Source organism: Ornithorhynchus anatinus, chromosome 3, assembly GCF_004115215.2.
Source record: "Ornithorhynchus anatinus isolate Pmale09 chromosome 3, mOrnAna1.pri.v4, whole genome shotgun sequence".
Taxonomy (NCBI): Eukaryota; Metazoa; Chordata; class Mammalia; order Monotremata; family Ornithorhynchidae; genus Ornithorhynchus; species Ornithorhynchus anatinus.
Genome location: NC_041730.1, coordinates 33,428,297 through 33,439,917, shown reverse-complemented (window position 1 = coordinate 33,439,917; position 11,621 = coordinate 33,428,297). Strand labels below are relative to the sequence as shown.

Below are 11,621 nucleotides of genomic sequence, written 5' to 3'. Positions count from 1 at the left end.
TTAGTCGAAGACAATGCCAACGTTATGGACTTGTGAGGTAAGGAGGATAGTGGTGTTTTCTACAGTGATGGGAAAGATGGGGTGGACAGGGTTTGCATGGAAGATGAGTAGTTCTGTTTTGGACACTCTTAGTTTAAGGTGTTGGTGGGACATCCAGGTAATGTCCTGAAGGCAGGAGAGATCGTGAAGGAGAAAGGTCAGATGTAGATTTGGTAATCATCTGCATAGCTATGATAGTTGACGCAGCTCAGTCTTATCACCTTGCAGTGCCAGAAGAGAACTGATTATTCATTCTCATGAAAAGGTTCTTGGCATTCCAACCAATACATTTGTAAAAGAATTGGGCCTTTTTTATTCAGGTAAAAACAACTGGGAAAAAAATTAATGAATTTTTCACAGACTTTAAGTGGAATGGTGAATATTGGGTGTATGTCAGAATACTTGGTTGACCTTTTACCTAATGGGATGAGACATTGTCCTTTACAAAGAGGTGCTTTAACCCTTTCAGGCCACTAGGGTGCAGTTTTCTTCTTTGGAAATAGTCTCACCTAGCCATCAAACAACTTAGAGAGCTGCCGATGCTGCTTCCTCAAATGAACAACTTGTCACCTCTCTAAGTTTAGGTCAGGCCCAATGTGTACTGTTCTCAGGGACCCTAATGTAAACTTTAGGACGAAATTTACATCCACGAAAACCAATCCATGAGCGGACTCAGGCGCTACAAAGGTGCTTTTCTTCTCAAGAACAAGATCTCAAGTTTCTTGGACGGGGTTCAGAATTACAGTCCATCTTAGGCTTTTCCCTTTCACAAAGTTCTCTATAATGGAGGGGCTCTCGCTCGCAAAGTCATTGACCCAGCTGGTGTGTCGGTCTCACAGAAATCATTTTGGCAATTACTTTTTATGCTTTCAAAGTTCTGCTGGAGAAGTAATTAATATTCACTGCTGCTCCAGCACAGCAAATTTGCAGCTATCGGGCACTTGAGAGTGAGTTTATGGTCTCTTTCATGTTTCGGGATTCTGGTTTTGCTTTTCTACTTTCTGCAAAGTGTTAACCAGTTTACAGTCACAGTTCCTAGGGCCATAGTGTATAACAAAAGAGAATTCTTTCCCCCCTTTGGAAAAAAAAGCAGTAGGTCCTTTCTTATTTATGGGAAGCCCAAAGTAAATATTTAACCTAGAGCCTTGGAAATGAACATGCTCTTTAGATCCATATGTATCAAGGGACAAAAGTCAGTAGAAATATAGGAAGGGAAACTAGATTTTCATGCACTATTTTCCCATCTCTCCTGAATAAATTATACTTCTTATAGTGAAGAAAGGCCTCTTTGTTTCAAATATTAATTTTTTGCTTTGCTTTAAAATGAGTGGCATGCTTGTGTGTATACGTGTACCTTTTGAAATCTTTACCTTCATAAAAGGTCTCCTGAAGAGTTTAGATTTGCCTTTCAGAATACAATGCAAGTTTGTGATATATCAGAAGGGAAAAGACTGGAGTCACGGAGACCAGCACAAGTAATGAAGCCTTTTGAAACAGGTCTTAAACCTCTTCTGGTGATGCCAAGACTGTAATATCTGGCCAGATCTTCCCAGCCAAAGAGAAGCATGGAATTGAAGCAATTATCCAGAGCAGAGTCCAAACTCTCCAGTCGCCAGGTTACCGGAAGAGACTGGAATGTTCAGGCTTGCTAGTGGCAATGAGTTGCTCTTTATAAGTGCCCAGCTCTGGCTCAGAGCTGCTGCCCCAACCATCATTTAGCTTGTCCACATTACTAAGCCCTTGTTTTCTTGATCACAACATGATCAGGCAGTAAACTGGACTGCTCAGGATGCATATGCAGCGAGAAGCCAGGCATCTCCTATCACATGCCCAAAGCATGGAGAGTCCAGTTGTACAGGTAAGGTGGATGGGGCAGGACAGTGCCCGGCAAAGAGATAGTGGTGTGATGGAGATGGGGGAGCTGTTACTCCTGAACTAGTATGCTTCTTTGCTAAGCTGTTGCTGTCATTTTGCCCCTGGAAAATTTTCATCCTTTATCCAGGTTTTTCAAGGAGATTTTTTTTACCTGAATCATCAGAATTATCATCTCGGTTGCCAGACAGTATGACTGAAAGAAGTTGAGGTATCTGATAGCACCTGTTAATCTCCCCGACGTACATGATCCTCTAACAAGTGATGGACATTCACCAAGTTCTTCATCTAAACCCGGTGGGACATTGTCAGGGAGACTACCAATCAAAGAGCAAGAGCTCCTTACAGGGGTGTTCAGCAAGGTGAGCAGGAAAGCTTAGGCAGTCAGAAGCTCATCCAACTTTATTTTATGTGCACGTGCAATGAGACATCTTAGGTGTTTTTTGTTTTTTCATATGGTATCTGTTAAGTGCGCTAAGCATTGGGATAGATACAAGTTAATCAGGTTGGACACAGTTCCTATCCCACATGGGGCTCATAGTCTTAATCCCCACTTTATAGATTACTAACTGAGGTTCAGAGAAGTGAAGTGTCTGCTGCGTTGACCTTGGGCAAGTCAAGTGGTAGGCACAGGATTAGAATCCAGGTCCCTCCAACTCCCATGCTTCTGCTCTTTCCACTAGGCCAGGCTGCTTCTTAGCTCACTAATCACTTTTTCTGGTTTGAAAAGCTGCCTAGAAGTCATTTCTGTCTCCTGACTTAATGGTCATTTCCAGCCAAACTTGCCATAACCTAGTGAAGATCATGGGCCAGAAGAGAAATACATCTGGATGCAGCCCAGATGGGGCACAGCCCAGTTCCCCGAGTGAGTGTCTTTTCTCTGAAGGGTGCCCAACTGAGCACATTCTCTCTGCACACTTCTTTTCAGTTACTCTTAACACACACTACTCCTCAGTTTGGAATGATGTGAAGGTAAGGAAGAGCAGGTAATTGCATATACAAGCATCTTCAAATACAAAGCAGAGAATTCAGCATGGCCTAGTGCAAAGAGCACAGTCCTGGGAGTCAGAGGACATGGGTTCTAATCCTGACCACCTGCCACATGCCTGCTATGTGACCTTGGGCAAGTAACTTAACTTCTCTGTGCCTCAGTTACCTCATTAGTAAAATGAGGATCAAGATTATGGGCCTCATGTGGGACAGGGACTGTGTCCAACCTGATTACCTTGTATCTGCCCCAGTACTTAGAACAGTGCTTGGCAGATACGAAGTGCTTAGTAAATACCACAGTTATTATTCAAAACCCCCAGACACCCCAAGACAAGGCTAGAAATCAAGGGCAATTAAGAGGAGGTGGACTGTTGGGGAGAAGAAGGGTATCCAATACTAGAGGTGCTAGCCATACCTCTCCTTTGAGGATTCTGCAGTCGGGGCAGACTAAGTGAAGCTGTTTAATTGCACTGCTGATCCTAGGCCTAATCCAATGCTTCTGAGAGAAGTGTTATGGGGTCCTTTATAATGAAGATTGTTCAGGTCCTTAATATTAAACAAATGACAAGAATGAATGGTGGCCTGACTCTAAATTTGTAAATAAAACAGTATGAGAAGTACTGCTATGTTTACAGTTGACAAACCATATGCTAACTCAGTAAGGTACACCAAATGAAATCTGTTCAGAAAAACTCCAAACCCAGTGCATGGTTTTTTAAAAAATCAAAGAATTAATTTTGAACATAGCATTCCATTCTTCAAAATGAATGATGGAGAGGGTGTTGTTTTTGCCTTGAAAACCTGGCTACTAGGATTGCAATTATTTTTTTCTGGAAGAGCATATTTTAGCACAACAATGTGGAAATTATGTAAAATTTTGTTTCATATTTGTCCATTTACATTAGACATACAGAAAAGTTTATGTCTCCATTTCTTCAGAGCAAGAAAATAAAGTAGGAAATAGGTTGTTTTTATTTTAAAAGAAAAATCCTTGCAACTCATTGCCTGGCGTATGGCTGAGGTGAAAAAAAGAAAAGTGAGATTGCATAAGCGGGGGGATAGAATATCAAAAGGAGACTATATTATTACTAAATGAGGTATTTGTTGGATTCCATCTGGAGTGCTACGTACAGTCCCTAAGGAAAATAGCCTAGATGAGCCGTGAGTCTTAATAAAGTCTCGACTGAGATCCTAAACCCTCCCCCAGAAGTTATTCTATCCACTTTCTTTCCACTCTACTTGGATTTTTTTTTTGGTTTCCACTGGAAATCACAGATGTTTACAAATGATATATTTCATTTTATTCAGAAAAGTCAATATGGAACCACTTAACAAGTTTTCCTATTGAGCTCCAGAGGTCATTTAGCCACACCAGGCTAGCTGTGGTGGGGATCTAGCAGTTAGCAAAGGCTTTTTTAATTTCAGGTTATGATTTTTGTGTTTTTCAGGTGAATTGTCTAAAAGAAGGGCTCATTAACCAACTAAGAAATGGACACACTCTAATGCACAGAATAAATCTGTGACAGAGAATTAAAGCATATGTTTTTCCTCCCAACCTATTCTGTGGGATCTGAAAGTATTCACCTGAGGGGGAGGGGAAAGTTTTCGATAGTTTGTTAGAAAGAGGAGGCGGCACTTTCTAATGTCAGTTGCATATAAGTGGGCCATTCCACAGAGAAGCCTCCAGGCCCATCATGTGCTGTGTTCCAAGAGGAGGTCTTGAAGGCATTTCTACTAAATATGTGTCTAGCTTCTTACAGATGGCTTTTCTTCTCCTGAGAAATGAAGCTAATAATAATCTGAAAATTGGCTACAAAATTATTATTCCTCATGACAGAAATCGCTCACCAGCTATGAACAATAGTATATTGAATTTGTATATCACTTCTGTTTTACAGAGTCCTTGGACATCATCTCTGTGAGGAGATGTGAGAGTGGTGGGCAGGCATCTTCATCCCCACTGGGAAAACAGTCAAGAGAGACTGAAGTCCAGTGAGTCAGGGACAGAGCCAGAATGAGAACCCAAGTTTCAAATATGCAATCCACAAACTTCTTTTTAGTAGGCATACAGCCCTGTTAAAAAATGTTCGGTACGGCGAAACGGACAAGAGAGCATATGGCTATTTTTGAAATTTTTCCAAAGTTGTCAAATTTCTTTAGGAACTAAAACCATGGAAATGATGGCATTTACTATATTTCCTCTAGATTGTAAATTCCTTCTAAACAAGCAGCTTGTCTACCAACTCTGTTATGTTGCACTATCCCAAGTGCTGAGTACAGTGCTCTGCACACAGTAGGTGGGCAATAAATATGATTGATTGTGCTGCTTAAAATGCCTTTCAGAAGACTGCATACATTTCCTATATGGGTTTAAACACTGCTTAATCCCGGCTCTGCCCCTTGCCTGTTGGGTGAATTTGGGGAACTAAGTCAACTTTTCTGTGCCTCAGTTTCCACATCTGTAAAATGGGGATTTAACACATTTCCCATTCCCCCTTAGACTATAAGCCCCATGTGGCATAGGGACTGTATCCACTCTGCTTAGATTATACTTATCCCTGTGCTTGGTACTTAGTAACCACTTAAATATTAATTTATTACTTTTTTGCTTAGAAAATTGCACTCTCTTTAAGAAAGTCACCTTGGGATGCAAGTTCTGAGTATATAGAAGCACAGTCCTAAAAGGACTGGGAATGGCCAAAAAGTACATTCCTTTCTAGACCCATTAACTCAGAAAAGGCAGCCTCATGAAAAGAGAATTTTCTTCCTCATTCCTCTCATGGCATATTAAGGAAGCATACACTTCTGGAACAAAATATGCCACATTCCACACCACCTGTGCCTTAGTACCAAGGTCTCAGTTCAACCTGAGGATACTGGGGAACCCTGCCAGCCTTGTAAATTGTTTTCAAAAATCATTAGGCCACAGAGGAATCCTACACTCTGGAAAATGTCTTTTAGACCCACTACCTGATTTTCATTAGGATCCTGCATGATTCCCCTGAAGTCCTGTGGTCTAGGCTTCTGCCAGTGATCACCCCATGGTTGTTTTCATCATGTCCACTCTGTAATCATCATCCGGTTAACTTGGCACTATTTGGACAATGTCATATCTTCATTAATCATTTTCAATAGGTGACCAACAAAAAAGGAAGGAGAATCCTTTACTAATAATTGTGGTATTTGTGTCCAGCTCTACCACTTGTCTGCTGTGTGACCTTGGGCAAGTCACTTCACTTCTCTGGGCCTCTGTTCCCTCATTTGTAAAATGGGATTGAGACTTTGAGCCCCATGTGGGACAGGGACCCTGTCCAACCCAATTTGCTTGTATCCTTCCCAGCGTACAGTTCAGTGCTTGGCACACAGTAAGCACTTAACAAATACCAGAATTATTATTATTATTAGCTCTACCTAGCATTGGGGTAGATACAATAGAAGCAGATTGGATATAGTTCCTGTCCCATGTAGACCTCTCAGCCTAACAGTGAGAGAGAACAGGTATTATAGTAATAATAATAATGATAATTGTGGTATTTTTAAGCACTTAGCATTTATTATGTGCCAGGAACTGTTCTATGTGCTGCGGTAGATACAAGGACACTGTGCCTCACTAATTCACCATCTCCTTTGATTCGGTTGAAAATAAAGTTAGGAACAATAAAGTCAGGGAGCTTCCAAAAGTGAAACAGTATGGCCTAGTGGCATGCACACAGGCCTGGAAGCAGAACACCTGTGTACTAATCCCAGTTCTGCCACTTGCCTGTAGTATGACCTTGGGCAAGTCATTGAATTTGTCTGTGCCTCAGTTTCCTCATCTGTAAAATGGGGATTAAGACTGTGAGCCCCATGTGCCTCTGGACTCATGGTGTCTTTGGCCGCAGCTGCTGCTGCTTTTCTTGTCAGGTTGGGCAGGGCCGCTACCAAGTTCCCATATGTGCTTTTTGTTCTTGACTATTTTCTCCAGTTCAATGACACAGTCCCTGTCCCTCATAGGGTTCACAGTCTTAATCCCCATTTTACAGATGAGGAAACTGAGACACAGAACAGTTCAGTAACTTGCCAAGGTCATGCTACAGGCAAGTGGCAGAACTGGGATTAGAATGCAGGCCTGTGTGCAGTCCACTAGGCCATACTGTTTCTCATTTGGAACCTCCCTGCCTTAATTATTCCTAACTTGATTTTCAACCCAATGAAGGGAGATGGTGAATTAGTGTTTTTAGCAATTAATTAAGCCAATGAATGGTGCTGGTGGAAGCATCTGGACTGGGACAGAGCTTCCTTAGGCGAGCTTCCTGATTGACTGGAGAATTTGTGGGCTTGATAGCTGATGCTCAAAAGATTGGATGGTCAGGCCCACCTGATCATGCTATATTGCCTTCCTACCTGAACTTTGGGATCTATCTCCAGGCTACCCACTCCAATATTTGTGGGTCATACCAAAATTCCCAGCCAGGCTTGTCGGGGTAGTTAGTGGTGTAAGGTTCCACAGTGTGATGGAGTCCGACTCAAGAGTATTTCTTGGGGACTTAGCCGCATTTTGTCCCCGAAGGATCTGGATTGTTTGCAGCCCCATCTGATTGGAAAGCACTGCCACAGCTGTGGCGAAGACTCACTGTGCCTTCGGGCGCAGCTGCTGCTGCCGCTTCAGTTGTCAGGTTGGGTGGGGCTGCTGCCGAGTTCCCATACATGCTGTTCGTTCTTGGCTATTTTCTCCAGTTCAGTTGATGTTGTCAGATTCCCTGTGGAATAACTGCTAGCACAAATTCCTATCATAGCATATACAGCAATGATTCAGGGAAGGAGCCTTGCCAGAGTTTTCACTATGAAACCTAAGCACCATACAAAAGCACCAGTCATGCGGTAGCATTCGGTCAGGAATGACCCAGTGTCACTGTCTACTTTCACAGCAGTCTGTGGATTTTAACTTTTTTTTTTTCTGTAGGGAAATTCTTAGCATTAGCAATTTCATAGATTTCCTAAAACAACTAACTGAGGTCCTTGCATTGCTTCCCAAGGTCTCACTGGACTTAACTAAGATAAATGAACCTACTTGTCAGTCCTTTTTGCCTCATATTAGGCTGTGAATACCCTCTCATACTTGGAGCTCCCAGGTCGGGCAGGGTCTGAGTCTGATCTTTTACCTACCCCAGCATTTAATACAGTGCTTGGTTTATTGAAGTGCTTAACAAATACCATTAACAAACAACAAGGAAGGTTTTAGGAGAAATCCATTTTAATGCCAGAAGACAGGGTTGGGGGAAAGTCTCAGAAATTCTCGTTTCCATTCCTTTTCCCTCCCTCCAGGATGGTAGGAGATGAAAATGTAGGACAGACAATCAAACCCAGTTTTGTATTTACCATCTATGATTATTTATTGAGGATTACCTAGGAATCTGGCACTGTACTAGGCACTTTAAACCAGGATTTAACCTGTTCAAACAAAATATAGATAAACATACAGGTGGCAACAGTTTTCCACACACTTGATTTATTATGGTATTTACTATGGTACTTATTAAGGGCTTACTATATGCCAAGCACTGTGCTTAGACCCTATCATTAGATCAAACATAGTCTCTGCCTGATATAAGATAGGGGTGCAGGTATTTTATCTCAATTTTATTGGTAGGAAAACCCAGGCATAGAAATTTTAATTGACTTGCCCATTGCCAGACAGTAGACCAGCGATGGAGCTGGGTTTGGAAGCCATCCTCAATTAGTTAGTAGTATCGATTGAGCACTTACTGCATGCAGAGCACGGGGCTAAGCTGTACTGTGTGATTGAGAGAATTCAATAGAGTTAATAGGCTCAATCTCTGCCCTCCATCCAGACCCATGCTCAGATCTTGAAACTTTGGACATCATGCTCCACTGTTTAATCATCTCAGGGAAAGTCTATGTCTTTCGTAGTGAAGACTTGCAAGTAGAGAACTATGCTCTCCAAATCTAAGTCATTAAATACACTAACCACTATATAAGTGATTGTCTATAAACTACCCTCATTTAATCAGTTTCACTTCCTGCAAGTGGGCCTTTTGTTTGAACTCACCAAATATTTAGTTGCCCTGCAGTCCTAAGGAGATTAAAAAAACACTTTTATTCACTGTACCTCAGTCTCATTCATCTCACTGCCAATCCCTTGCCCCTGTTCTCCCTTTGGCCTAGAACTCCCTCCTCTTTATATTCAGCAGAGCACCACTCTCCTTACCCTCAAAGCCTTATAAAAATCACATCTCCAAGGCACCTTACCCAATTAAGCCATTTTTTCCCCTTACTTCCATCTCTCTTCTGCATTGCATCTGCACTTGGATTTCCATGCTTTAACCACTTGATATTCCCACCAATCTCAGCCCAGGTTTCTGCCCCTTTACAGTTTATAGTTACTACCAGTTCATAGCTTGTCGCTCACATCACATCCGCTGAGAATCAGCATGGCTTGGTGGGAAGAGCACAGGACTGAGAGTTGGGGAACCTAGGTTCTAATCCCAGCACTGCTATTTTCCTGCTGTGTGACCTTGGGTAAGTCACTTTACTTCTCTATGACCCAGTTTCCTCATCTGGGAAATGGGGATTAAATGCCTGTTCTCTTGATCCCTTAAGTTGTGAGCCCCATGTGGGGCAGGGGCTGTGTCCAATATCATTATCTTGTATCTACCTCAGCTTTTGGTACAATGCTTGCCACATAGTAAGTGTTTAACAAATATTATTATTATTATTTAGGTTATTATTATTTCAAGCCTCTTCCTGAAACCACCCATCTTTTCCAGATATTACCACAACCGATGTCATTCCCAGTTGCTGCTGAAGTGGCTGGAGAGCAGACTACTCTGGGTGTACTAATAATTCATCCCAGACCTAACCTGGGGCTGGGGAATATGGATTTTTTTGAAATATCAAAGGCAACACCATCTGCAACCCTAGATCTGGTTGTGAATTTTAGCCTTAATGCTGTCAGCCAGGGACAGGACAAAAGTCATTCTTTATACACTACTAATACTTACAAGGCTTTGGATCTTAATCTTAATGAAAGAAATAACCTCTACCATCCAAATGAAGCATTTATTTTGTGAGCAATACAACCCCACCTCTTAAATTCCACTCTGTCCTCAAAGCTGACTATCCCCTGGATAATCATTTACAGTAATTTTTTTAGACTTTTGTTTTCTCTGCTAGCTTTGAGATAGGCAACAAGTCACTTCCAGCTGAGACACGCTTTGGAGAAATCCTAATGATCTGGCTGGGGAAGACTCCTGTTTGACACACCTCGATGGGCTCCTGCCTGAGTTTCTAATTGTAGGATGTTCAAAATTCAGGCAATGTGATGCCCGTTTTTGGTGAGACACTCTGATAAGCAGTGGTAAGGGATACAAGGGGTGACAGATGAAGAGATCAGGGTAGCTGCATTTACTTTGGAAAACTACAAATGTTGTTGCTTTACAACAATTTGGTAGCATTTTTATGCATCAGTTCAAGTCTGGACATTTCAAAGTGGACTCGAAAGAAAATGTGTATCACAGGGAATAGCATCACTATTTCTTTATGGGCTATAACTTTAGGCTGATCTAACATCTCTCACGTCCAGTGACTCTCATTAATTCTCACAAGTTAGGAGATTAAACAGACATTGAGGAACAGAGTCCCATTTTTGTGATGAAGAATAAGAAGTACAAGAAAGTAACGGGCCATTGGGACAGCTGTGACAAGTCCTTCCATTTTCCATTTTGCAGAAGGATAAATTGAGGCCTTAAAATCAAAGGAACCAGACAAGCAGAGTAAGGGAAAGGACCAAGATTTCACAAATCTCTGATCTAGGGCTGAATACTTCAATTTAGCATGTTGCCTTTTTGCACCCAAACTTATTTCAGGCAGCTATGACCCACCTCTCTTGTGTTTATCAACACAAATCACTGATTTAACCAGAAGTGAAGATTTGAATGCAGCAACTCCTCAACTTAAAACACCTTGAACTTTTGGATCAGTTTGGATAAATACCCAGAGTTTGGAATGGTTATCTTAATGTTGTCCAAATTACCTGAGCCACCTTGATTTCCATTTTTTCTTTCTAGAAATCTCAGAAATAAACATTTTCTCTGCAAGGTGAGTTTCTAGTTAAACCAGAAATGCTGGCATAGGTGCTTTCACTGGCGTTATTTTGACTTCTCCCCTTTCCTATTTCTTCAACTGACCCAAAACTGAGATCCAGCTCTCTGCAATGGGAATAGGTATTGTCTTGATGAAGGGAGAGTATACTTTAGAACTCTCTGAATTCTTCAATTTATTAAATCATCCTATGGTCTGAGGTTTTCTAAATAGGCTTGCCAGCTTCCAATTTAATCATACTTCTTCAGTGTGTAATTGTGGCATTTCTCCTCCCAATTTTGAGGTGGCACTGTGGGAGGACAGATTCCTTTGTGGGTAGTGCTCAATAAAATGCATCTAAGTTCCTCCTAGGGAGATACCTCTTTCTTTGGTCTGCAGCCTTGGGTATCACTGAAGGGGAACTAGGGTACTGAGCTTCAGTTTAGGAAACATCACCCAGATTGTTGAATGTTGTCTCTTGTCAGAGTGATTGTGTAATTACATTCCATGTAAGAAAACATGTCTGCCCTTTCAATGAGGTGTTATAAGGCTTCCAGATTTTCAAAGAACCCCACTTGGTAAATTGATTCTTTTATTATATTTCTAATTCTCCCACATTGGCCAGATGCCCAGCATAAACA

General features: G+C 41.6%; 1 long non-coding RNA gene across 1 annotated transcript in view; it reads left to right on the top strand.

Moving 5' to 3' along the window:
- Positions 1-1,686: 1,686 nt before the first annotated feature.
- LOC120638247 overlaps positions 1,687-11,621 on the top strand; it is a 70,602-nt gene continuing 60,667 nt past the window's right edge. Inside the window, exon 1 of the long non-coding RNA XR_005659808.1 lies at positions 1,687-1,897. This is a non-coding gene — a long non-coding RNA (uncharacterized LOC120638247). The remainder of the gene's footprint in view (positions 1,898-11,621) is intronic.